The sequence below is a fragment of the Stegodyphus dumicola genome, chromosome 10 (genome assembly GCF_044657685.1).
Source record: "Stegodyphus dumicola isolate Sdum_Otavi_A_Nest chromosome 10, ASM4465768v1".
Lineage (NCBI taxonomy): Eukaryota > Metazoa > Arthropoda > Arachnida > Araneae > Eresidae > Stegodyphus > Stegodyphus dumicola.
In genome coordinates, this window is record NC_140777.1 from 22,018,603 (window position 1) to 22,042,078 (window position 23,476).

The following is a 23,476-nucleotide window of genomic DNA, read 5'->3' on the forward strand; positions in this document are numbered from 1 at the left end:
AGTTTGAAAGCGGCTTATTTCGAGCCCTTTCCCAATTATTGGGAATCAAGAGGATCAGGATGTCTCCGTACCACCCACAGGCAAACGGACTGATCGAGGAATTCCACCGTCCTTTGAAAGCTGCCTTAAAAGCGCACGATACCAGTGACTGGGTGGCTGCCCTTCCAACGCTGCTGATGGGTTTCCGCGCCGCTCTCAAAGAGGACATAGGAGCAACCACTTCTGAACTGGTGTATGGAAAGACTATCCGTCTCCCAGGAGAATTTTTCAATCCGACACCTCCGGATGCGTTCCCCAAACAGTTTGTGGAGGATTTAAAATCTCACTTTGCCAGTGTCCGCCCGACCACGACTTCTAGCCACGGTCAGCGAACATGTTTCATTCATCCACGCCTTCACAAGTCCACATATGTGTTTGTTCTACACGACGGAGTTAGAAAACCACTTCAAACTCCTTATGATGGACCATTTAATGTGCTAGAAAGACGAGATAAAACGTTTGATCTCGAAATAAAATGGACTAAGCAAACGATCTCCATAGATAGACTGACACCCGCTTTTGTAACCATGGACTCTTTTCAAGTTGCTTCCAAGAGTGTGAAAAAAACTTCGGACATTTGTATCACCCGTTCTGGACGATTAATCCGACCCCCGCATCGGTATGTCACATTTCGTTGACACTGCGGAGGGAGTATGCAGCGGCAGCGCCAAACAGGCGATACGGACTTAAAAACTGTACAGAAAAGCGCCAATTGGTGAAACAGTAAACCCGTTTGGCAAACATACAGGCTGACGGGGAGAGAAGAATTTTCCCCGGCAGTCAAGGGGAACTACTTCAACAAATGTGTGCGTCTCTGTTTCGCCGAGATATGTGAACTTGTGTACTCGCATCTGTACTGTGCTCTGAATTTCTTAAGCCGTTATAATGTACCCGGCAACTGTTACTTTTCCTTATTAAATTTGATTATTAATTGTAACATGTCTATCTTAACTAAGATTTCGGCTTTCCTAGTTAATGTTAGGGATATTTTCGTATGCACGTGTTACTCACACGTACATCAAAACCAACTCCCGTTCAATGAACAATAATTGATAAAAATACGTAAATACGAAAGTGTTTCGTCTTTACTCGAGTTATAAGTTAAAGCCAAACCGGCTCGTTCAGCTCTGTATTTGTGTTCTTATCTATTATTAAATTTTGCATTTTTGCCTTTTAAAGGGGTATAATTATGTTGTTCTTATGTTGCGGTTACGTATTTTACAACTTTATTGCATGGGATAGCTATCGATTTATAAGCAATGTAAAAGTGATGGTAGGCGCAACGAGGCCACCATTTATTTGCATTTGAAAGAGCTAGTAGAGTTAGTGATTTAAGTCATTTGGTGCGCTAACTTCCATGTCCGTTTGCATAGGGAGACTAAGCATTAACCTTCAATACTGTATACCAAAATTTTGGTCAGTTTGCCTGTTGGCTGATTTGCTTGTTTGGATGCAGAAACTCTAATTTTAATTGTAAAAATTGTTTTTAACTGTAATAAACGTTTTATATTTTTATATATTTTACAGTTATTAATGCAGGTGTTTTAATAGTCCTTACAAAGAAGTCATGTGGTGGCCACATCATATATTTTATTGGGTGCATGTACCTAATTTAAATATACGTTCATGTTATGTAAGTGGTGAGCGAAAGTGTTTATGATTTTATGTATAAATAAAAATCGAAAGATTTGAGTAGGAGGAAAAGCGATGTGAGACCTTTAGATCGAATATAATATTCTGAAACCAATGCACTGATTTTAGAGAAAAGACAAAAGAATAGTTTAATTAAACTCCCACTTTCCTTAACTCTGTGATTGTGACCCAATAAGTAGTGAAGATAAAAGATTTCCATTCTAAGTGTCATGAATTTTTTCAGGCATGTGTATAAGTTTTAGAAGGATGTTCAGCCAACAGCATTAAGCCAAAGAATCTCTAAGGAGAAGAATGAAAGCTTCCATAGACGCAATGTAAACCTGTTTCGCCTCTGCGCCGCTGTACCGAAGAGCCACGGCTATGCAGTGAAACACCAGCGCAGGGTGAAATTTAAACAGCGCACTTCGAGGAGATAGTAAATTTTTTACTTTGAAATAACTCAAAATGTTTTATTTTCATACATTTCTGGAGTTTTCTGAGCAAAAGGATGTTAGTTGGAATTTTGGGGCGAATTATAGAATTCCTGTCCAATTTTTACTTTCAATTTAAACAGCGAGCCGTACGAAGACAAAATTTAAATGAAATAAATTTCTTAATTCTTTTCTTCTGTAAACTTAAAAAGGGGGGAAAACACATGCCATACAAAACGTAATAAATTTTTATGGATCCATAGTTAAAACTTTACAGTGAAATTTTAAAAGCAAAATTTGCAATAACTAACTGAAACAGAAAAACACATTTAAAGACAATTAAAGGCACCCCTAAATAAATTGAAAACACTGAAATACATTATAATTATCCGACAACAACTTTAAAAACAAATTACCATGAAAACGTTTAGACAATTATTTGGAATGACCATTGTGAAAACCAAGAGCAAAGTTTTCACCCAATAGCCAAAACCATTTCACTTACAGCATTACATTTAAAAAGTCTTTAAAAGAATTTCACATAGCTGAAACCAAGTACCTCTGACTACAACAACAAAGAACGTTTTCGAACAACGTGGTAAAAGATTGCTAACATGGCCGACGGCATGCCGCATTCTTTGATGCTGCTTTGTTGCCTCCTGATGTTATTTCGCACATGCGCAGTGAGGTACGGAGGGTGGATAGCTTTGGAATGGTTTGCCCCTTTAAAGTAAGCTTCAAGGATATACATAATGTGTCTCTTCGGTCTGACGGAGCCACATTTACCCCGGTGAACCTTTACTTCTTCTAGTTACAGATTCTTTGATTAAGCAGACGCATAATTTAGCTCTATTGGTTCACCGAAGATGAAATATAAGTCACTTTCTCGTTTCCGCTCTCTAGTCATAATCTGTTGGATGAGAAAGTGACCATTGCACGAGCTACCTTAATTCCATTCCCTGAATCCCTTAGTAAGGTAAGCGCTCTGAAAACCCTACGTTGTCTCAACTTATTATATCTTGTTATTGAGGAATGTAGAGAACTGAAACGATATGTTCTATTCACTCGGTTTTCAATGTTCACAATGTCTGTTATGATGGTCGTATGAAATGTCGTCGCCTGATATGATGTCAGAATGACGTCTGATAGTATGGTTTCTTATGGAAGCATATTGTTGAGCTTAAAACTCTGTTCGAGGTATACTGGCTTTTGTGTACATGTACCTATGTACCAAATTCGTAGCCCTGAGTCTATTAGCTAACACGCAGCATGAACGAAAGAAACACACACAGAAACTTCCTTTATATTATGAGTAGAGTTATATATCAGAACATCTTTCATTGCTACATATTCAAAGAATCCTTTTAATAACATTTGTAACAATCAAGTTACTAATAATTGTTTTAGGCTTTTGTTGAATTACAACAAAGTTAATGAATACTTTTTTAACAATGCTAATAAACCATAATCATTAGAGATATCAAATCTAGTGGTGCTAAAATTTTACGTGTGGATCACATTTGCTTAAATTTGTTATTTTTACTGCTGAAAACGAATTCGGGCCATTTTTAGAAATGGGCTTCTTTTTGTTGACAGTATTATGTTACGTTTTTATACCAACACCGTTTATCGACAGCCTATTGGGCATACTTATTTGTTTTGCGATTGCCTTCATTTTGTTTCCTCGAAGAGAAGAGAAACCTCGAAAAAGTAACGATGAAAATACCATTAACCTTAATGAACACAACTATAGTGCCGGAACGAAGGTACATAATTTAGATTTCTTTGATTCGTGTGCTGATATTCATGAACATAATGACGATTCCTTTGATGTGGATATAGACAATGACACCCATCTTCTCCAAATTCCTAACGAAGCTTTTGATAATAATCTTCTAAATTTGCATATCGATAGTGACACTGACCACATCGAACGTTTTGCCAAAGATTTCAATAATAATCCCACTGAAGTTTACCATATAAGTGATGGAAATCAATTGAATTACTTCCATGAAGAAGCAGAAAGGAATTTTGATTACCCAAAACCTGATAACTCAGGTAATCAAACAGGCATGAATAGCAGAATAACCATCTTCAACCAGGAAAACCCCACTTTGAATGCCTCTATTAAATCATTGGATGCTGAATGCATTGTATCGCATACCGATCTTGGAGCACAAGGGGACATCAATTTCGGCAATCTCATCAACACAAATAATGAACCAGAAATAAATAGCAAAATGGATCAAGTAGACAGATTAGAAGTGAAACCAATTCAAGAATTTCAAGAACGCCTTATTGATATCGTCGTTGATACCGTCGCTGTTATCTACGTTGATGACGAGAATACTCAACATCCTTCATCACAGCGCAGCAAGCGTTTCACAATTTCAAAATTAAGAAAAGCTTTACTGAAATATTTTCGCTTTAAAAAAATCAAAAATAAACATAACAGTTTAAAGCATCATATCAAAATCTAAGTTTACATAATTTCAATTTATGTTCGTGATACATTTGTTCGAAATGACACCAATCTAATTGACTGACTAAAAATTGTACATTGACTGACGAGAGACTGACAAACTGACGATCACACTAATTGACCAGTGACTGAAGTGACTGAATAAATATAGGACATTGACTAAATAAGAGACGATCTCATTGATTGTATAAATTTGGACATTGACTGACCAGGGACTGGTCATGTGATGATCTCCTTGACTGACTGAAAAACTGAGCTCATAAGCAGAACCTATATTTATTTAATAAAAAAGATACTAATTGGGGAGCCAAGGAAGTGGCTTAATTATGACTAAACTGTGCATTTTGCCAAAATTAAGGCTTTTAATTAAAGCTTAAGAATTATTTTTATTATATTTTTGCAATTACTGCATTTTTTACTATGTTTATATCATATTCTTTTTAAATGCTATTTTATTTTTACTTATTTGTTTATTAATATTTACTTTTATGTTTTTTGTGTTTTCTTATTGTTACTTTTTAAATTTTATATTTCTTTCTCCTTAATATTTTATTTTGCTTAGCATTAATTTTATTATTATTAATATTATTACTATTATTATCTTAATTTTGTATTTGATTTACTTATTTCTAAATTTTTGATTATATTTTTTATTACAATTTCATTTATTATTACCATTTCAAAAAAATTTCGAACTAGTTATAAAGTTTAGACTTTTATTAAAAATTAAATGTAAAATTAACACTTTTGGCTCTCCAATAAAATTTTAATCATTCGTCTTGTCATCTCATTTGTATTAAAGACTTTTGTTTATTATTATTCATTTATGATTTATTATAATATTCAAAGCTTTATTCTTGAAAAACTGCATGAATCATAAAATATTGGCATTTGAGGCAAAACTTTGAGACTTAAGACTCCGCCCTAAGGGTTTCCATTTCCTCGTAATCCATAAGTATATCCAGATCCCAGAGAATGATTTTAAATAAAGAACAATTTAGTTAACAAATTCTTGTAATTTGAATTCGAATTTCATGTAACTCAGAAAATTTTCTTTAGGTAAGCGACCTCTTTAAAAGGAGATTTATTGTTATATGTTTACAATTTGTATATTTTCCCTTTCGCATTTTTATTTTTCGAGTTTGTTCAATTATAAATTCTTATTTCAATTTGGATAATTTTTAATATTGTTTTAAAACTCTTATACAAGTTTGCGAAAGAAGCGCTTTTCCGGTATGAAAAATGCAAGCTAAATTTCGTTAATCGGCCCTGTAGAATGGAAGATGCAAAACTGTCACCTTCTAATTCCTTCTACAAATTAAAGTAAGAACTGTAATTGCAAAAAATTTAGGGCACCAGGTTTCAAGAAAACTCTGTAATTGTCACCCAATTTAAACCACAATAAATCAATTGAAATGATTTCTTTTTTTGGCATAGTATCTTGACAGAATAAATATGGAGCTTTTTTTTTCCAATAACGGATTGTAAAATGAATTCAGCAAAGATATTTTTCGGTATTTGTAAGTTTTTTCGTTTCAAGATGTGCGTATCTCGAATAACTCGAGAATGAGTAGTCGTAGAATGTTTTAGTATATGGGAGTGCTATAACATATAGTTGTACTCCTCGCTTTTTCGTGGCAATCGGTCACTTTAACATGTATAAATATATATATATATATATATATTTATATAATTTATTTCCTAAACCGTATTGATTAATTGATTATATTATCTCCTAAGTTTAATTAAAGTAGAATTATTTTAAAAGTGTGCATCCATACTGGTAAGTTATATTTTGAAAGATGTTTTGAAGTAATTTGAAAGCAAAATGTTAATAATGTTTTAACGGGGACTGGAGTTAAATCATCACGAAGAATAATATTACAATTGTAAAAGTAAAAATTAAAACATGTAATTATTGTCATTGATCGGAAATTAGTTGACTTTTCAAGGGGAACAAACCAACTCCCGTTCAATGATCAATAATTGATAGAAATACGTAAATATGAAAGTGTTTCGTCTTTACTCGAGTTATAAATTAAAGCCAAACCGGCAAGTTGTTACTCAAAAAACTGATTCTCATGAAGCATTTTAGTCAATTCAATTTGGAGTAAAAATCAATTACTGTAGAGAAATCTTGTAAAACTCGAGTAATCGTCCCCGACACTATCATCTTTATGTATTTTGTACTATATTATTTGTAGAAATTAAACATTGGAAATTGTCATTATGAAATCGAAATCAAAGTAAAGTTGAAATAAACATAGAAGATTATAAAAAAGATAAATAATGCAAACTTTACAAAAACAAATCAAAGAGAACATAAAAATAATATAAAAATAATATAAAAATAAAATAGAAAATAATATAAATAAGATCAGTGAATGTACATGAAGATATAAAGGCCAGAAAGGTATTAAGTAACTTACATTCTTTCTAGTGGGGGAGTTGGCAGTGTGTTCTCTTCGTGTCTGACTCAGAAGTGTAGGGTGTCCGAAAATTCTTAGCGGCAGTAGAGGCTTTGAATTATATCAGTCGGCAAGACTTGGGTGAAGAAATTTATGGTAGTGGGTGGGACTTGGAATTCTTGAGGGATGTATTTTGTGGAGTTCTTATCTGAGAGAGACCGTCTGTTAAGATTTTTTTAAAAATACTAGTGAATGGAAATTAATTAATTTCTGGCTAATTGTCGTGTCGCAATGATTAAGAATTTAAGAAAGGAAAAAGGCATTTTCGCTATCCAAGAGCTAGTAGACAGTCTAAAGGCAGGAAAAAGGCCCATTTTTTTAGTAACAGTATAGTAACAGTATATGTCTGAAGACAATTAGCTTTTTACAATATATACAATTGAGTAATTACACTATATACAAATCTTTCAACTGACAGTCATCCAACTTATACCGCCTTCTCAGGTTTAGGAATAAATTATCATATCCCTATCAGTTAAATGATTTAGAGTGAGTATTTAACGCCTGCTCTTTTAAGGCAATGGTTGATAAATTGAAAGAGAATTAGATTATTTTTGAGAATTTTGATAAGGATCAAAATTTCGCGTTGTAAATCTATTGTATCTGTGCATATAGTTTTAATTCGTTGTATTTGATAAATTATAGTATTGTTAATTACTTTTTTGGATATGTTAGAGTTCCAATTTATTAATTTGTTAGTATTGAAATTGAAGTTTCTTGTTTTGTCAAAAAGTAAAATTTTTTGTAGTTAATGATTTGAAGATCTAGAAAGTCTATGCTATTTTGTGAATTATTAGTTTTATTAAGTTTAAGACAATTCGGATAAATGTCGGAGTTTTCAATTTTACTAAAATTATTAATTGTAATAAGGTCATCAATAAATCTGTAGGTGTGTTTGTAGTAATTTAACTCTTGTGGTTGTCCACAAAGGCATACCTACCTTTAGGCAGATAGCCCTCGTGTGCTTTGTCATAATTAAATAATCCAATCCAATCAATTTTTGTTTAGATGGTACGCGTTAGACAAAAGGTTGAAAACTGCTGTTCTAACGTTTCACACAGGGCTTAATTTCTAAGATTAGGAGAGCCGAAGCCCTACCGTAGACCCTCAGGAAAGAGGAACAAGAAGAAATAAATAAATAAAATAATTAATAAAATTGTTAATCATTAAAATAATTAATGATCAAAGTGATAAATAATAAAAGAAATATATTAAAATTTATTTCTTTGGTGATTTTAAATATAACTTAATCTAATAACTTTATTATTAGATAATAATTTAATCGAATAATTTATAATAAATAATTCGATTAAATATACTCGTACTATATATTAGATTATTAGTCCAAAGGGGCTTTGTCTCTGAAAGACTATTGTTTTCGTTTGCGATTTTGGGTCGAATCACTCTGAATGCCCGCTTCACTTTTCAAACTGTAGTCACCTAATATTATCGCCCTGTATTATATTTGAAGAAATTAAATAATGAAGAATCTGCATAAATGTAAGTATGTGTTTCGCATTGTGATAAAAGAACGATACCTAGAGCCATCCAATTTTGAATGACGTAATCCTACTGCGAATATGGGCATCTGAAAGCACAGATTTGCAATTTGTTTCATTATCGATTTCATATTTTGTAAAACTTTAACGAATTTTTGATTTACAAACTCTACGATTTCAAAGCGAGCTATGGCAACGTTGTACAGAAAAAACATTTTTATCTCCAGCGCGTGAGACTGTGTCTCGGAAACAAAGATATGTTCAATTTAAAATTATTTTGCGATATTTATCTTGAACTGAATTTTATGGTTTAAGTGCAAAGAACAGGATATTAAATAAGTAAAGGTAACACACAAAATGTTTAAAAAAACGCCTCTTTGGACGTACTTTAGAATCTGAAACCTTTCAGATTTTCTTTTTTGTCTTTTTTTTTAAATTTATCTCTAATTTTAATAAATCTAATAAGTAATTTTTAATATAATTTTATTGCTTAAAATAAAATTTTCGATATCAAATTTCCACTGAAATTGTTGTTCAGTTCCATAGAAGAAGTACCGAAGCCTTCTTTTTTAGGGCTCCGGCTAGCATTATTATTTATCCTAAAAACTAAGAAGTACCGGAACCCGGTACTTAATAGCCGAATTCCGGTAATTAAGTACCAGAACCCGTGCAATTTAAGCTCTGATTTCGCAACAATATAAAGGTATGTGAGACAGCGGCCAGCCGCTACCCGACTTTTTTCGTATCCTCTAAAGAAGCGGCCTACCAGCGGCCGAGCGGTAAAGTCGCTGACACTGGTAGTTCGGTCCGAGGTTCGAATCCCGCGAACGGGCTGGCTGCATGGGTGTTTTCGTGGTTTTTACCCATGTGTAACGTGTATACGAGCCAGTTTTCCTTAGAACGTCCTCCACGAAGGTATCCCTGCCCTTAGGCAGATAGCCCTAGTGTGCTTTGCCATAATTAATTACACCACCACCACCTCTAAAGAAGCAAACAGCGTTGCCATGTATTACAACATACCTTGAAATTTGTTAGACAGTTCCAAGAATTAATGGCAAAATGCAAAAACGGCAAAAATTACGGAAAAAGAACACTCAAATCCTTGAAGAGAACAGGAAAGATAAACAATAATTATATGTACTGTACGTAATATTTGCTCTGTTTGGCCTAGAAATATCTTAAAAAGGTTGTCGAGTTATACGGAATGTCTGGATATGGGGAGTCATGTTTGCGGGATTTAATTTTAATTAGATTTATACGCATTTTCGCAATCCATTTTGTTATCACACATTTAGAACATGGGTGTCTAAAGTACGCAAATTGTGAAAGTATTTAAATTTTTATTAAAAAAATAAATGTTTGAACTCGATTCGTTGGCATTTATTTTAAAATAAAAATTTAAATAAAAACATCTTAGTATGTCATGTTGATATGCAAAGTGACATTCAACTGAAAGAAAAATTTGAAATTTTTTTTTTACTGGAGTTTTATAAAGATTACCTACCCCGCGATAAATATCCTAATTTTAACAATCATGCTTTATTAATGTCTTCACTTATATTCGTGAACAATTATTTTCAAGAATGAAGTATACAAATATAGAACAAAGATCACTGACAAACATCCTGAAAATGCATTAAGAATTGCTATCTCGTCTATTGAACCCGATATCGATTTGCTTGTTCAACAAAAGCAAATTCAACCATCTTCATTAATTCGAACTTTTTCCATTTGTATGAAATCCGAACTAAATGAAATGAAACTTTTACTAATTAATAATAACATAAATATCTAATTCAAATATTAATAAATTAATAATAAAAAGAAATTAATTTATTTTAATAAAACAACATAGAGCTAATTTTTATTTCAATTTGTTAAAAATATTGTACGTGTGGCCCAGCAAATTTTTCTTTCTTTGCAATGCGGCCTCGCAAATTTTTATCCTTTACAAAGTGGCCCTCAAACGGTCCTAGTTTAGATACCCATGATTTAGAACAAGGAAGAGAAATTGAGCCATGTGGATTTATGTGTCGTCGACATCGTACCAAAAATCAAGAATATTTAAAAATGTTTGCTTCAAGAGACTGAAAACCGAACAAGTTATCGTTCCTAGAAAAAATATCTCTTCTAATACTATCACAAAATATGCGTGTTCCCTTCTGATACAATGCGAAGCATTGAAAATAATACAAGAAATGCGTTTAAGTGAAAATAGTAAAAGTACAGATTAGGCGACTTTGGCGTGATGTTGGCGAAGTACACTGCGCAAAAACACAAAATGGGACACTTCCCGTATCTGCCGTTCTACTGAGCCGATTAACAAAATTCAAATTGCGTTTTTCATGTCTCGAAAGCGCGACTTAGGATACGTACAGTGGGTACAAAAAGTATTTGCACACATACATTTTTGTTCACAATTTATAAGAAAATGCATTAAGAAATACAAAAATTGGCATTTAAAAATAGAATAAGCTTATTTATATAAATTAATTAAAAAATACAATAATATTAATAAAAAAACATTTTTTGCAACAATATTAAAATAGCTTATGTCAAAAAAGTATTTGCACACTCAACTCAACTTTAGCAAATTTGCATTTTTATGCTATTATTTGACAGTCATCTTGCAGTAAATAACGTACGTAAGACGACTAGGTGTTGTCGAAACGTTATCAGTTGATTGTCGATTCAAATTGTAATGGCACCTAAGAAATCTGAATTGCCGATTTCGTTGCGAGAAAAAATTGTGTCTCTACGTGAAAATGGCCTAAGTTATCGAGAAATAGGTAAAAAAGTAAATGTTTGCTTCTCTACTGTTCGGTATATTATAAAACGTTATAAAGAAAGAGGATCTACATCAAATAACTTGCGCTCTGGACGCCCAAAGAAATTTTCACTGCGAATGAAGCGAAAATTCATAAGAGAAGCATCAAAAAGTCCATTTGTTAGTGCAATTACTTTAGCCAATGATGTCGCTTCAACATCTGGAGTTCAAACCTGTGCCCAAAGTGTTCGAAATGTCCTGCATGAAGCACACATTTATGGGAGATCACCAAGGAAAAAAAAACCTCTCATAACTGAACGAAATAGTCTGAAGAGACTTGAATTCGCTAAGGAATATAACAATAAGCCAATTCATTTCTGGAAAAATGTCATATTCTCCGACGAGAGTAGGTTCAATATCTTTAAATCAGATGGCAGGAAAATAATTTGGAGAAAACCTTGTACTGCTTTTCATACCCAAAATGTGTTTGTTACCTACAGTTAAACATGGAGGAGGTTATGTTATGATTTGGGGGTGCATGGCTAGCAAAGGAGTTGGTAATTTGTGTTTTATTGATGGGAATATGATAGCTCGAACCTATATTGATGTGTTGCGAGATAATTTGCCACAAAGTGCAATAAAATTGGTATCAGTAATTCGTACTATTTTCAGCAAGACAATGATCCCAAGAACACTGCCGGTATAACACGTATGTGGTTGCTTTATAATGTACCCAGAAAACTTGCCACTTCACCACAATCACCAGACTTAAATCCTTTGGAAAATTTGTGGAATTCTTTGGATTTAAAAATAAGAAAAAGGAAGATTTCAAGCAAATCTGCTCTTAAGCCCTTATTGAAGAGTGGTCGAATACTGACCCTACTGTTACAGAAAATTTAATTAAATCAATGCCAGCAAGATTACAAGCAGTAATAGATGCTAAAGGAATGCATACTAAATATTAGTTATTTGAAATTTGCTTATATATTTTATTTCTTTTGTATTCATGCAGGTGTGCAAATATTTTTTGATATGAGATATTTTAATTTTGTTACAAAAAAGCATTGTTATTTATATTATTGTAATTTTTCTGTTTGTTTCGGATGATTAAACTTATTCTGATTTGGAAATACCAATTTTTTTATTTCTTAATGCTTCTTTTTATGAATTGCAAACAAAAATGTAGGTGTGCAAATACTTTTTTTTACCCACAGTATGTTACTTCTTTCCATATTTCGATTCTACGACTCAAATGATGCCAGATTGCCAAGTTTTGTAAAAACTCGCACGGGAATTTTTAAAAAATTCGCTCTCAAAATTTTAGCTCCTCCATGTTAATTGAATTTAATATATATATTTATTAATATCTCTTTTTTATTAAACTTTTTGTATTTTTCCTTCCACATTTCGAAATTTAAGTTCATTCCAAATCAAATTCACCCATTTTTTATGATTTATTTGTTAATTTGTATTTTTAAACAAATTTTATCAATTTTTCGAAACAAATTTTGAATTCTGACCTATAAAATTTTTACCATCATCTTAAAGTAGTTGTATTTCTAAGCATATCTACGAAAATTCGAGTTTTTTTTATCCAGAATTTCCTAAGATATACGTGAATTTACACATTGGGGCGTTTTGAAATTTGGCATATTTGCTATAAGGGATAATAACGCCAAATCTCATTTACGCACTTTGTTAAAATTAGTTGAAAGTAAGAACGATGACGTTTTCCCGCTCCTGTATAATTAAAAAAAAGGAACGGAAAATAGATTGCAATAAATTAAGAAGTACTTACGTATTATCGCAACCAGGCCAAAATTCGCATAAATTGCCAAATTTGGCTACCCTACTTACGGCACCCCTACGTGTTATACGTAGTTTTGTAAAAAGAGCATGTGGAAATTCACAAAATTTTCCTGCATTTTCGTGCAAATTTTTGTAATTTATGAGAAAATAGCAGTGTACATGGATAAAGTCAACAGTGTGCGCAGTGCCATTTTTGTGCAATTCTGGGATGTTTTTTTAAGTAAAAATAAGTCGACGTGTACATGGTTATGGCGAATACGGTTTTCAATCAGTGCTAAAAGCAATAGCCAAAAGATTTCCGCCGAAAAAATAATTCTGCAACTTATTCAAATTCGAAACCGGAAGGGTTTAATTGCTATTTTATATTTTAAAACAAAATAATATAAAAAACTGTATTAAAAATTATCTGTAATTAATAAATGTACATTTTCTTTCTATTCATACTTTTTTACTCAAACTTACAAATAGCGCCAACCTGGTTGCGATAATACGTAAGTACCAATTAAGAAGTTCGCTGAGTGAATTAATCTTGGCTCAAACTGGGAAAAAAAAAAAAAAAAAAAAAAAAAAATGCTCTAAGGTGGATTTTTGAAATTTCTCCATAAATTTTTCACCAAAAATTAGAAAATTTAATATTAACTCGTAGAATAAATTAGAAAATTTAATATTAACTCGTAGAATCGAAATATAGAGGGGAAAAAAATTGGTACGTTATTTCAGAAAAAGTCCGATTTTGTGTCAAAATGCTTATGTTAGAGCAATGCTATATATAACTCTAATACATATCCTAAGTCGCGCTTTCGAGACATGAAAAACGCAAGTTGAATTTTGTCAATCGGCCCAGTAGAACAAGGTATAAAGAACTCCCCCCCCCCCCGCTTTTCGCGCAGTGTAAAAACGTATGCATGTCTGTGTATACACGCACACATACAGGCACCTACATACAGTTAGTCACGAAAGTCTGCATACAGACTAAATTTTAAATTAAAAAAACACTTAAAGCATAGAAAAATGTATTTTAATCATTGCATTTTTTTTCTTCTATTATCTAAAATTGTAAGCTTAAATAAAAAGTAAATATCAGTGTAATACTTTTTACATTTTTTCAAAAATATATTTTGTCAAAAAAACTCAGAAATTCCCTCCAGTTAAGTCTGCGTACACTTTAAAAAAAAAGCAAAATATAAGTTTTTTACATTACTTCAATACTTTGTAGGATATCCTTTATTCTTCAAAACAGCTTGCAGACGTCTGGGCATTGACTGAACTAGTTTTTCAGTGTCATCCGACGTAAATTTCGCCCATTCTTCCTGCAATTTACTAATTAGCTTATTTCGCGACGTAATATTGTGTTTTCGAATTCATTTCTCCAATTTTGCCCACAAATATTCGATTGGATTGAGGTCTGGTGACTGTGGTGGAGTACGCAACTGTTTTGGAGTGTGATAGAGGAGATATTCCTTCACAATTTTAGCTGTATGTTTCGGGTCGTTGTCTTGTTGGAAAATAAAGGTATTAGAAAGGTTTAAATTTCGGGCACTGTCTCGTAGATTTTTCTTCAGAATATCCAGATAAACATACTTATCCATGACTTCATCAATAATGTGAAAATTTCCTACTCCTTTCGACGACATACACCACCATACTACCACACCGCCAACTCCATGTTTGACAGTTGGATTTAAATTTCTCAGATTCAGTTCTGTTCCTGGTTTTCTCCATACAATAGGGTGGTCATTAACTTTAAATATTGTAAATTTACTTTCATCTGACCAAATTACATTGTTCCAGAAGTCCTGCGAAGAGTTTAAATATGTTTTGGCAAAAGCAATTCTTTTCTTTCTATTTGTCTCGGAAATGTATGGCTTAGACCTAGGTTTGCGTCTATGATATTTGGACTTTCGCAGCACTTTTCGTACAGTTTCAGTAGAAATTTCCTTGTTGCTAGTTAAAAAAATGTCTTTTGCAATGCTTGCAGAAGAAAGTTTAGGATTTTGTTTAATTCGTAAAAGAATTTTTCTTTCTTCTCTCTGCGTTAGCTTCTTCGGTCTCCCACATCTTGGTTTTACAGCAAGACTACCAGTGTCAAGATAGTTTTGAATAACTCTTTGCACACTAGAAAATGGTTTTCTAATGGTTTTACCAATATAACGAAGAGTTTTACCTTCAGCTCTCAATTTGATAATTAGTTGTCTCGTAACTAAAGGAATTTCTTTATTGGTTGTCATTTTCGTCAAAGAAAATAGAAATAGCAACTTCCAATCAACGTGAAATTTGCTTCGGAAGTCAATGACCTTCAAAGCGTAACCTTCTTTGCATTCTCAAGTTTGAAGTTTAAAAGTTAGATAAGAAATCCCCTGCCTCCTTCGCGTTGTACGCAAACTTTATAGGCTTTAATTCCTGGCCACTTATCTTTTAAAAATTAGTGTGCATAAATTATTAGATATGAAAATATTACAGTTAAATAATTTCAAAGTCCCTTATTGAAACTAAATATTTAAAAAATAAAACTTTAAGAAACTACCCTTTTCGCACCTTAAAATTTGGATTTGATATTACTTTTCTTGATGTACGCAGACTTTATTGACTAACTGTAAGTCCGCACATACATATACACATATAAGCACATACATAGTATGTATGCCTCTTAAAGAGGAGAATGAAATTCCGACTTTTCCAGATTTTCCAGGTGTGTTTTGAGAAAATTCCAGTCTATTCGCATAGTGCGTGTTGGCTGCGCTGAGAAGTAAATTAATTATAGTACCATTTGTAAACACAAAAGTTTGTCAATTGCATCAGAGGCATTATATAATAAAATCCTGAAAGAATTACTATTATAGCTATAATAGGAGCTGTTTTCTCCACTGAAGATTGAGATTAGAATCTGCCCGATCTGGATTAAAAAACGAGTTTTTTTGCAGACATTTTGCAGCTAAACGAAATAAATAAATCTATTTAATGATATTTTAAAATAAATTCAGGTATTTTATATTTATTTAGCAGCATACATAAACAAAAATATGTGCATTAAATTTCGTGATAGTATGTCATCATACTGCTAGATTTAGTTTCAGAATTATGCCAGAGAAATTTGCCTAAATTTGAAAGTATTGTTAACTAATAATAAATAAATTTAGAGGATTTAAACATTAAATGCTATAAATAACATTAAAATGAAGTTAATTACTTAAAAATTGAATTACCATAATCAATGATATTTTGGCGAATATAGTCAGATTAAACGATTACTATTTTTACTGACTGATTACGATTTTTTATTTTACTGCAAAATGAAAAATAAGGCATTTATTAAAATGAAAAAAAAAAAAAAGTTTAAAAGATTTTGCGATAAAATCCTAGTCTTTGCTACGGCCTTGGTAGAATTTTGAAAACTGCCGCCAACACCAAAATGACCGGTTTACTGCCCAACATCTTCTTAAACAGAGACTAAGAGACAGAAAAGGGTAACTGTTGTTACTGCTCATCATAATATCACCAAATCCTGTGTGTACCGTACATGGAGGTTAGAATAAACTAAATATGTATTGTTAAGATAAAAAAAAACTTCTCTGCAACAGAAATGGCTCCGTCTCAACGTTGAGGGAAACAGCTCCGTATGCGCGAAATATCTGTCGCCGGAGCTCGCGAAATTCAAAGGTCAAGTTTATCAAGAGTACATAAAACGAATATCATTTTAAATTTCCTTTAAAGGAAAAGAAAATAATTTTTGTGCGAGTAAATTAATTAATAAATTAGCTATTTTGAGCAAAAAAAAAGTACGAAAATCCGAGTATAAATTATCACGAAAGTCTAAGAACATCGCGGAAAGGGAAATTCTGGCCGTCAGGTTCCGTCGCCAAATCCCCTTGGCATTCTTTGCCCTTGGCGAGTTTTTCCCTCCGCTTTCTACCGACACTCTAGCAAACTGATTTACATTACGTCTATGGAACCTTTCTTTCTTTACATAGACATTCTTACATTAGATCAGAGTCCATGGTACCGTATATTAGGATTAAACCGATTTTGTTGCATACGAGAATGGAAAGGTATTTTCTTCAGTTCAACATAATCTGCACAAGCGAGTCTTTAGGATTCTCGCGGTTCGAAAACTTGCTTTGCCTTTCTAAAAGACAATGCGAAAATTGGCTCTACGCCAGCTGGCCGAATGACACTCATCCGATACATAAGTCGCCAACAAAGTGATCGTTTCCAACATTGGCGCAAAACTCGCTTTTTGGAGGATCACCGTATGACATAGCAAGCCCCGGCACTGCGACCTGCATCACAGCCAGCACCACCGGCCCAGGCTCTAGCCCCAACTCCTGAGGACTGCAGCTGTACCGACACTCTCCGTTGAGTATTCCAGATCTCATCTGAGTTCGGAATCGACCACAAAACCTTACTACAAGCCTTCAGAAATGCCCTGCCTCAGCTACGGACAGTCTCCACCGGACCTGAGCGAGCATTTTTTATCTACGAGGCCTACGTTGGACTCCTCAACTAAACCAGCACGTTCAACGATCCAAATAGAGATGAAGAGCTACTGATTTCGTTCTGGAATGCCAACGGAATAAAGAACAAGATCCACGAAGTCCGGGATTTTATTAATGAGCACCACATGGACCTCTTCCTCGTACAGGATTGTACATCTGGTTGAGGGACTTAGCGCGAACATCGCGAATTATGTTATGCTACCGAAAAGATAGAGAGGTATGCATCAGTGACACTGTTCGTGCTAGTGGCGGTACTAGCATATATGTAAAACGCTCATTAAAGCATTCTAGAATACCCACGCCACCACTGGAGGCCCTAGAAGCGACAATTATTCAAATTCATATTCAAAATTCCCCCCCCCAATAGCAGTAGCGTCCTGCTATATGCCTCCGAGACAGGGACCTGCCTTTCTCTCTGATCTCAGAAAATTAAGTGGTGTAGCAAATAACCTGATTATCGCAGGAGACTTAAATGCCCGTCATAGAAGTTGGGATTGTGTCAATGCCAACAACTATGGCGATAAACTCAAAATCTGGGCTCAGGACGCCCGTACCCAAATTATAGCGCCGAACTCACCTACCCATTACCAGTTTCCTGGGGGGTTAGGTGCTCCTTCCATTATTGATTTGGCTTTATTTAAAAATATTCCATTAGATTATTCGATCAAAGTGATTCCGGAATTGTCCTCTGACCATTATCCGGTTCACCTCACCCTTAAAACTACCAAAATCAATCAAAATTTACCGGCGCAAGTCTCGACTAACTGGGACAACTTTCGGTATGTTTTGGAAAATGGTATTCTCCCCCCTATCAAAATTAACGATAATCAGGAGGTTGACTTAGCCATTGACAGGCTCAACCAAACCCTGGGAAGTGCGTTCACGGCTGCTTCCAAACCCAAATTCAGGCCTAATCACTATAAATTACCTGACTTCATTAAGGATAAAATCAAAATTAAAAACCGTCTTCGCAGAGATTGGCAAAACATACTTTTAGAATCCTTTCGACTACAACTGCGAAGAATCCAGAATGAGATCAAGTCTGACATTAAAAAGTACGCAGATGATAAATACTCAAATTATCTTAAGTCCTTAAAGACTTCTGACAATAGCCTTTGGGTTGCTAGCGCACGGCTTCGCAAACCTAAACATGACATTCCCCCCCTAATGAGCACGGTCAATGACCGGATGGCATTAACAGATACTGAGAAGGCTGAACGCATAGCGGACAGTCTTCAAACACAATTCTCATTAAACACTGGACTCATGTTCGATACCTGTGCAACGCACACGCATGAAGTCCAACACCAAGTTGAAGAATTTCTCTCCTCAGATACACATTCTGAGGAACCCATTACCACAACCATGACTGAGATTTCTGCAATTGTCAAAAATCTCACCCCTGCAAAAGCACCTGGCCTTGATAGGATTTCTAATCGCATGATTAAAAATTTGCCTATTAAATTCATATTTTACCTAGCAGTTTTGATTAACTCAATGCTAAGGTTAAAATATTATCCTAATAGCTGGAAGAATGCTTTAGTCATTCCTATTCTAAAACCTGGTATGGACCCAAAGTCCCTCAAAATTACAGACCGATCAGCCTCCTGTCTTCACTTAGTAAAATCTACGAAGCTATACTGCTTAGATACCTGAATGATTTCTGCCGAAACCGAAATATTATTATTCCTCAACAATTCGGTTTTCGCGCAAAACACTTAACTCAGACCCAGCTACTGAGGGTAGTAGAAATCATTCACACAGGATCTCGCAGTGGAAAGCCTACAACTATAGTCTATTTAGACGTAGCAAAGGCTTTCGACAGGTGTTGGCATATCCGAATTTTATTCAAGCTCATGCGACTTGAAATTTCGGCTGATTTCGTGCACATAATGCACTCTTACCTCAATAATCGTACCTTTTCTGTCAAAGTTAAATATTCTGTTTCTTCTCCTCGGCCTATCCTGGCGGGGGTGCCTCAGGGAGGAATTCTTAGCGCTACGCTCTTCAACTTGTATGTAAATGACATACCACAATCACCAAGTGTCGATCTAGCCCTTTGTGCGGACGACACAGCCATCATTTCTCAGCAGCCAACACTTAACGCCACTCTCAATCACCTTCAACTTTATTTAACAGACTTGGAGTCCTGGCTCATTACCTGGAAAATCAAAATTAACGTCGCAAAAAGTGCCGCCACCGTTTTCTTTTCCAGAAAGAGGAACGTCCATAGTCAACTCCAACCACTCAGGTTATTTGAAGAGGAGATACCCTGGGTGGATTCCTATAAATATCTGGGAGTTTATCTAGATGCGAAGCTGCTCTGGAGTACCCATATCAACTATACAATAGCCAAAGCAAGAACTGTCAGAACCCAACTAATGTCACTTATCAACCGAACCAGCAACCTCTCTCTCAGCAACAAGATCCTCCTTTATCGCAGTACCATCCTTCCCATCCTCACCTATGCAGCTATCATCTGGTCAACCGCAGCCAACAGCCACCTAAAGAAACTCCAAGTATTCCAGAGCGTCACGCTTCGCATACTCACCAATGCTCATTATTTCGTCCGGAATGAAGTGCTCCATAACGATCTCAAAATTTTACCCCTAGATGCCTTTTTTCGGCAAAATTCGGCCAAGTTTTTCAATAGACTTTCTCAGATTGAAAACCCAGTCTTGCATTCACTTCCTGCCTATAATCCAGCAGAGCCCAGCTCTGCTAAGCGACCTAAGAGCGTTCTTGATAGAACATTTAACATCTTTCCTAGGAAGCCAAAGCGGAGGTGCTTGCTTGACTAGGAATTCTTTCTAATCTTAAACTTTAAACTTTAACCAGCACTTCACGGGCCTAACCCGGCGACCCTTAACTAACTCTCCTTTTTACATCACTGCCCGCCGGATCTAATCTGGCCTCGTTCATCGCGACCTACACCTGTACCACTAAACATGACCTCCCCCCATTTATCAGGACCTCACCTTTTCATTTTTCACGGACCAGACTTATAGCATTAAAGTTAACTTTAAAAATAAGCAATATTAAACATCAACTTATTAAACTAATTTAACTTCTAGTAAAATTTCGTTAAATTTGAGACTTAAATAATCCTGCAATAAATTATCTTTAATTTAATCATTCCTGCAGACCACCTTTTACTTAAATTTAAGTTCCAATTCCTTATTTTTTCACAGGTATTACAAGCTTGCATTTCATCACTTCACGACCCTTTTCCATAATTAAATTTAATATAATTTCTCTTTTTAATCCTTCCTTTATTTTCCCTGCTTTCCTTCTTTTGCTCAATACCAGTCTCTTTAAATCCTCTTCTAAAAATTTCTCCGTCTTTTTCGCAGTTAACTTTCTTCACGGTTCTCTTCCGCTCGAAAAGTTGCTCCCATTCTCTACTCGCCACGGGCGGTCGGAGAACTTTTCGCCTTCCTGAATAGGCTATCCCCTCCCTCCTCTTCGCATGGAGGTAGGAAGTTCCTTTCCTACCTCCATGCCTCTTCGCTCCTTCTTCCCTGGATTCCAGTTTAGTCGCAAGACTCTTCCCCCCCCCGCTCATCCCCAAGGCATCAGCCATCACTGCGGCTGTCCGTATTACCTAATATTACCTTTCCCAAGCCCTGGAACAACATGTTTCCCGGCTGTTCTCTTCCAACCTTTCCGATTCCATTAATGCAATGCGTTCTGGAATTCGCCTCAATCAACACCTCTCTCTCTTTCAATCTTGGATTACAAGTTGAAAGCAGAGAGAATTACTCGTCCCTTGCGCGGACTCCTTATTCATTTCTTTCATAGTAAACCCTTAACGGTTTGTTCATTTTTCTTCAGCCATTGCTTTTTCTTATTCAACTCAGTTTTCCTTATCGAAGTTGTGGAGGTAATTGCATTAAGTTGCGAAGGTACTCCGGAAGTCAAACGCCTTGGGCCTTGGGCCGTATGACATTCCCTGACTTTTCCCGATTTTGACTAAAATATTTAAATTCCCTGACTTTTCCCCGACTTTTTTGGTCAATTTTCGAATGCCCTGACTTTTTCCGGTTTTCCCGATTTTGCAGGTAGCGTGGCAACTCTAACATATATACGTCCATACATACATACATACATAGTATGTATGGACGTATATATGTTACATACACACACATACATTTCTGAATACATACATTTCTTACATGCATACATACACACACATACATACATTTCTGAATCCAGTCCCGATAACAGAAGAGTGCCGTTATTGTTTGATATTTTAACACTTTTATCAGTATTTTTAATTAATATTCCTGTACACCTGAAAAAAAAAATTCTCAGAATTTAAAATTTGAGTTTCCCTTGAAGATTTACTACGCTGGAAGAGCATAATCTGCAGAAAACTCTGGTCAGTGATGGTATCAGCGGAAAACTAGTGATGCACCTCCTTTTACGTCAGAAGCAGCGAATCTTCTGTAAAAACTAACTACGTCGGGAAAAACAAAGCTTATGTGGGTCCAAGCTTTGTGTTTCCCAACCTCGGAAGTGAATAATTTATGAGGTGGGGTGAATTTCTCTTTCGGTCAAGAAGAGCAATTTTAACTAAGGATAAGAAACAACTGCAGGATAAAAAATACAGTAAGACCCCGCTTAACGCGGGGGATACGTTCCATCAAAGTAGAGCGTAATGCGAAACAACGCTAAACGAGGCTATCTTTACATGTAAATATTGGGGTTAGGGGAAGATGGCTAGGAAATTGGTTAGGTATTAAATTTAAAAAGTATGTTTTTTTTTAATAAAAATAAAACCAAACATTTATTTCTTAAAGCCCAAATTAATACCACATTATTATTTCTTGCAAAAATAAAAACAAAATATAAATAACAAAACGAATATTCTTAAAAAAAAACAAATAAAATTCTCAGTCAGTCATATTTAGTTAGCCTTCCGCGTTTTCAGTGTTCTGCCTTTTTGTGACAAAAGCATCTAATGTTGTTTGCTTTTTTCTTTTGCGTTGTTCTCTTAAAAGTTCTTCATAAACGGATAGAGCATCTCTAACACCACGCCTTACTTTTGAGCTCCTGTCAAAATTCGGATCATTTTCAATGAATTGATCCATTATTTCAGTTATGGTAGACAAACTCCTTTTTACAAACGCCATCGAAAGTTCTTTTTGCTCTTCTTCTGAATCACTGCTGTCAACATTTTTGTTTTCTTCTTGTTCAGTTAATTCCTTGAGCTCATCATTAGAAAGACTAGCCGCTGCTTCTTGAATTATTTCTACGACATCTTCCACATTTACCCCTTCAAAACCGGTTTGCTTCGTTAATTTCACTATCTCTTCCACTATTTCATCCACATCGACAGAGTGTCCAACGTCATCGCTCTTACTTAAATCCGGCCAAATATTCTTCCATACTCCTTTCAAAGATCTTTCTGTTACCTCATTCCAAGAAAGGCCTATGTTTTCTACAGCATCCACGATGTTGTAGTTTTTCCAAAATTCTCTTATGGACTGGTTCTCTTCTCCGTCTGTTTTTTCAAACATTTGCTTAAAGGTTCGCCGCAAGTAATAAGCCTTAAAATTTGATATAACGCCTTGGTCCATTGGTTGAATTAAGGCAGTTGTGTTAGGCGGCAAGAAAACCACTTCGACTGGAATGCATGTTGTTAAGTCTGATAAATTTGTTGGGTGGCTTGGAGCATTATCAATTAACAGAAGTGCTTTTTGTTCAAGTTTTTTAATTTTGCAATAACGTTTAACAGACGGGCAGAAATGTTCAGTGAACCAATCCTGGAAAATTTTCGCAGTTATCCATGATTTTTTATTAGACTCCCAAATTACAAGTAAAGTTGATTTAGATATGCCTTTCATCGCTCTT

At 34.7% G+C, this 23,476-nt stretch overlaps 1 protein-coding gene and 1 long non-coding RNA gene across 38 annotated transcripts in view; one reads left to right on the forward strand and one right to left on the reverse strand.

Annotated features, from left to right (window-relative positions):
* LOC146994913 (uncharacterized) overlaps positions 1-23,476 on the reverse strand; it is a 691,669-nt gene that overhangs the window by 459,942 nt on the left and 208,251 nt on the right. Inside the window, exon 3 of one of the 32 annotated variants that reach the window (XR_015043341.1) lies at positions 5,897-7,200. The exons of the other annotated variants lie outside the window; for them this stretch is intronic. The gene's annotated coding sequence lies outside the window, so the exon portion shown is untranslated. Of the gene's footprint in view, positions 1-5,896; positions 7,201-23,476 lie in introns of those variants that run through there. 32 annotated transcript variants of the gene reach the window in all.
* LOC146994914 (uncharacterized) overlaps positions 1-23,476 on the forward strand; it is a 260,019-nt gene that overhangs the window by 94,495 nt on the left and 142,048 nt on the right. The window lies entirely within an intron of this gene.